At 39.8% G+C, this 5,513-nt stretch overlaps 1 pseudogene; it reads right to left on the reverse strand.

Moving 5' to 3' along the window:
• Nucleotides 1-449: 449 nt before the first annotated feature.
• On the reverse strand, nucleotides 450-2,573 carry LOC148789836 (zinc finger BED domain-containing protein RICESLEEPER 2-like; annotated as a pseudogene).
• Nucleotides 2,574-5,513: the final 2,940 nt, after the last annotated feature.

A 5,513-nucleotide genomic window follows, 5' to 3' on the forward strand; every position in this document is an offset into this window, starting at 1 on the left:
ACCTGTGAATTCAGCAATTTGAAATGTAATTTTCAGCAATTTAAAATAATCTTCTAGAACAAATTTAACCTATAAATTATCAACACATTTACATTTAATTCTAGCACAAATCAAACATAAACTATTAATTCATCAAGTGTTTAAGTTCAACCACATCATCCTTAAGTCTGAAACTAAATAAAAGTTAAAAGTCAAAATTTTAAAAGTTCCAAATGATCAACACCAAACTCAAGAGTTTAAATTCAAAGTTCAAGTCCTTAAGATTAAGGACTAATCCAAGAAGTTGTTGCATCCACCAAGTTAAACTTCCAATCAGTAATGAGGCAATGACAATCCATCTCAAGTTCTTAACCAACTCCTACAACAAATAAAATAAACTATAGGATTAGAATTCAAATAAAAGTAAAAATAAAAATAAGTCAATAATGGGTAAAAGTAATCTTACCAAATCAGCTTGTTTCTGCTACATCAACATCTAAAACATATGATATAAACAAAAAAAATCAATAATTATAGCTTGCAATAGCAACATCTAAAACATATGATCTAAAACATTTAAATGAACTTACCTGCTACAACAAAAGGTTCTAACCAACTTTACCCACGCATTAGAGCCTCTACAGTTTATGGCCTTAACCGTGTGTGATATTTATGAATGACTCTACCATTAGTACTAAAAGTTTCCTTTGATGCCACAATAGTGACTGGAATGGCTAAAACATCATGGGTCATTGCTACAAGCCTAGGACGTTTGTTGTGGTGTATCTTCCAATATCCTAAAATATCAAATTCTTCGGATCGATGAAACAAAGATTCTTCCACATGCCATTTGTCAAAATCATCATCATCATCATCATCATCTATGTCATTAGCCTGAACCTCACTATTTGAACCTAAGTTGCCACTACCTCTTTCAGTGAGGGAAGCATGTGACTCTAATGGGGCGGAACTACTTAACGTTGCTTCATACTCCATGTAGAGATCAAATAAAGCCATCCTAACCTTTGAAATGTATCTAAAAGCCTCAACACCATATATCTTATTGTAAGAGAACTCAACAACCTGCATCTTGAATTTAGGGTCAAGTACAACTGCAACTACTAAAACCATATTGCAATATTTCCAATATTTATCAAACTTTTCCTTCATTTTGGATCCCATTGATCTTAAAAATTGATGCCCACTATTTTCCCATTCCCGCAACATGATATGGATTTTACAAACATTCTTAAAGAAAATATTAGCAGTTGGATAATCCTTTCTAGAAAATGCAATAGTGGTGTGATGGTGTCATAGAAAACTTTCAAACAATCATGAAAAATTGTCCCTATTCTCCATTCCTCTAAAGATGCACACATCTTATAATCTATATCAATATCAAGTAAATGAAAAAAATGCTTCTTTCATTCCCAATGCACAATCCAACATTTCATATGTAGAGTTTAATCTATGAGGTGTATAAACAAAAACCTCTCTCTTAGAAAAGAGTTTTACCTGATATTTAGCATATTGGAACCTTTGCTCTCAAAGTTGAGAGGATCTTGAGGATCTAACATACTTAATGCTCTTCCTTATTTTATGCAATAACTCTGAAACCTATCCCAACCCATCCTGCACAATGAGATTAAGAATATGTGCATTGCAACGAACATGAAATAGTTCACCTGAAAGAGGGAGATAGGACTGATCACTAAGATGCTTCTTAAGCCCTCTAATCATAACATCATTATTGGAAGCATTATCTATTATTATGGAAAACAACTTCTCATCAAGATTCCATCCTAAAAGTGCATTCAAGATGACTCCAAAAATGGACTTTCCATCATGAGGAGATTTCACAGTAGTAGAAGAAAGAATCCTATGAAGCAATGCCCAACCATCATCAATATAATGAATAGTCAAAGCACAATAAGACAATCTTTGAGTTGAAATCCACATGTTAGTAGTGATATTAGACTGGCAAAAAGTGTATCAAAATAGTTATGCAAGTTTTGTTCTCTTGATTATACACTTTCAAACAATCCTTCCTAACTAAAGTCCTTAAAATCATCTTGAAAGATGGGTTGAGACTAGAAGTAATTGTTTCAAAAAACTGATTCTCAACAATATTGAATGGACAACCATATGACATGACAAACATCACAAGGTTCAACCTACTTTTTTCATGATCAAACTTAAAAGGTTCAAGGATAGGTTTCTCACTAGCATTCTTTTTGTATACTAGCAATTGTTGACGGTGATCATTATATTTCTCCGCCTTGCACCTTAAAAGATGTTTTTTCAAATGAATTGTTCCACTTGTGCTCACTCCAATAAATGATTGGTGACAATGCATACAAATAGTATCTTCAATGCCAGATGGTTTCCTTACTAAATCAAACTCTTTCCACACTTTAGAAGTCTTTAATCTACTCAAAGTCTTGGTTTTTCGTTATGGGTTTAAAGAATGGAAGGCACCACCCAACTGACCTTGACATAAACCGGTTTAGGGCAGTGATCTGACTTGTTAGCTTCTGTACTTCTTTAATTATCTTGAGAGGTTGCATATTTAGGATGACATGGATTTTGTCCATGTTGGCTTTGATGCCACGTCGATTCACTATGTACCCAAGGCTTCGATGCCACGTTGATTCATCAACATAAGCTTCTACTTTATTTCCAATTAAACCAGGAAAAATATTTTATTTACAAGGTGTTAAAAGGTCACCCCAATGCTTTTTAAACCAAAGGGCATAACTTTATAATACTACAAGCCCATCTCGATTACAAAGGTGATCTTCTCCTCGTCGGCCGGATCCATTATTATTTGGTTGAACTTTGAGTATGCGTCCATTAAACTTAACAACTCGAACCCCGAGATCGCGTCTACCAGGCGGTCAATTCTAGGGAGTGGGGTGTTGTGCTTTGATTGGTCGACGTACATGCGCCACTTGCCATTAGCCTTCTTAACGAGTATTGAGTTAGCAATCCAACTCGGATATTGGACATCTCTAACGAAGTCTGTTGCGAGGATCTTTCTTACCTCCTCATATACTATTTTCCATCGTTCTTGGGCGAGGTTCATTTTCCTCTACTAGATTGGTCTGAGAGAGGGGTCTATGTCGGACATTTCTGTTGTTGACCAAGCGAAAACATCTAAATTTTCAATTAAGAAACTTATTTAGTGAGAGCAAAATAGTTCAGAAGGCGAGCCCCGATCAACACCATCTTCTTGGGCTTAGTGTCTGAAACTGGCACTGGGACAATATCTTCCATAAGGCGAACTCGATCATAGGTGTTTTCTGGGGGCGGTTGTAGGTCGATGTTGAAGGCCTGTTTTCCTATGCCCTTTAGTGCGGCTACATAGCATTTATGGGACTCAAGGTAATCAACTCGCATGACTCCTACTCCAAAAGATGTCGGGAATTTCATCACTTGGAAATCATGATCGAATCGTACTGAGTTTACCACCAAGCCCATCATCACTGGAACCCTCACCCGACCTAGGGGTCGAACCACCTCTCCCCGGAAGCCAACCAAGGGGACGTCAGTCGGTTGTAGCTCTTTTCTGTTGAGCTCTATTCACCAAAATGTGTCCACGAAGAAGATGTCGGTCGTGCTTCCAGAGTCAACCGGAGTCTGTTTTACTTTGAAATCGTTTAATATCAATTTGACATAGGGGGCATCATCATGCAGGCACTGGATTCTGCGAGCATCGTCTTTTATAAAGTAAATTACCTCCTGTCTACGTGCACGCTTTGGTGGAATTTCGTCATCATGCTCGAGGTCCCGAACTGAACTTTTGCCTACTGAGGTGGTGCACCCTGCTACTATCGACCCACTTGTGATCATATTGATGACACCATAGATGGGCTACTCTGTTGGTGGTGGGTCTCAAGGGGGCTTGTCCCTATCTTGATCCCTGCTCGACTATGGTACATTTCAGGGCGGTTCGGCAAGATGGCCTCTATCTTCTCTCTTAATGAATTGTTTCAAATAACCTTAGTGGATCAACTTCTCAAGCTCATCCTTGTGGTTATGACAATTCTTTATATTAAGACCGATGTCTCGAAGAAAGTGGTAGTACTTGCCCGGGTTTCTTTTAGCAGGGTCTCCTCTCATCCGGAGTGGTCGTCTAACATGTTCAACCATTTTTATTTGCATCAATATCTCCCCTATTTTTGTATTCAATGTATTGTAATTTCTATTATGTACTAGGGAAGTGTGAGAACACCGTTTGAAAGGCTGACTACTTTTGCATGGAGACCAACTTCTCTGTGGCAACGTACTGCATTGGTTCTGATGAGACCTACTATGCCTTGGTGACTTACTTTTCCTGCATTGCTTATTACTTCCTGATTCTTTTTTGTCATTTTCTGCTTGGCGTTCAGTTCTAACCGGGATACGAGCGCCTCTTCATCCTTCATAAACTTGGCCGCTTGGTTAAGGAACTCCTCCATATAGGCTAGAGGGTTCAACTCAATTTGCAAGCACAAGTCCGGGTGTTGAATGCCATTGACCGCTATAGAGAGTTGGACGGCTGGGTCAAGGTTAGGAATTTGTAAGCGCTCTAGGTTGAATCTCTTAATGTAATGCCAAAGTTTTTCAATCCTCTACATGACATTTAGTAAATAGGTCATCAATTTCGAACACCTCTAACATGTCACGATGTGGATGGTGAATAGGTTGGCGAACTAGTTCTAGCTTCTTATTGAGCCTGCAGCCAATCCTGAAATCCACATCCAAGTTGTAACTCGGAATGTTGTTGAAAAGGCCATGTAGAAGCCCACGTCATTCGCGTCGTGTAGTATCAGGGCCTGGAAACTGTCGAGGTGGTCAACGAGGTCAATTGTCCCATCATAGGATTCTAAACTAGGGGCCTTGAACTCTTTGGGCTCTGGGGCTGCGAGGATCTCGGTAGCCAATGGTGAGCTGTAGGATACTAGTTGTGCCGGCGATCTGGTTGGCCTCCTTTTCACGTTTCTTCTCCACCTCACTTGCAACTGGAGTGATATGACTCTTTCTTGTAACGCGGCATGTGTGACTGCAACGCCTCTTTCAGGACCCTTCGGTCAAACTGGTGGCTTCCGTCCCAATGGATGTGTGGCTCGGCTTAGTTCATTTAGCGGGGCTTGGTTCAGGTTTCGGGCAAGAACCTAGTTCTAGTTATGGTCAGGAACCTAGTTTGGGTTTGACCCAATCTTCTAATTTTGTTGTTATGGATGTTGCTATTGTATCCCTACCAGGGTGACAAATCACTCCTCCCATGTCCTCATCTATAAGTTCATTCCACAACGTACTGCACCAATTCATTTAACTGGCACACTTCAATCCCAGCAGGAACCACTGAGGGCTCGACCAGAGGGAGGGGCGCGTTCACTTGGTGCAAGGGAAATGCATGGTTTGGCATATCTAGGACGCTTGGTAGGGTCAAGGGCTCTATGAATTGCCCAATGGTCACTAAGGGGACCTCTGGGTGTGTTACAAGCTAGTCTTGCCCCCCAATGTGACCTGGTTGTTGTTGTTGGCGGGTT

Source organism: Nelumbo nucifera, chromosome 8, assembly GCF_055504915.1.
Source record: "Nelumbo nucifera cultivar China Antique chromosome 8, China Antique-T2T, whole genome shotgun sequence".
NCBI classification, from domain to species: Eukaryota; Viridiplantae; Streptophyta; class Magnoliopsida; order Proteales; family Nelumbonaceae; genus Nelumbo; species Nelumbo nucifera.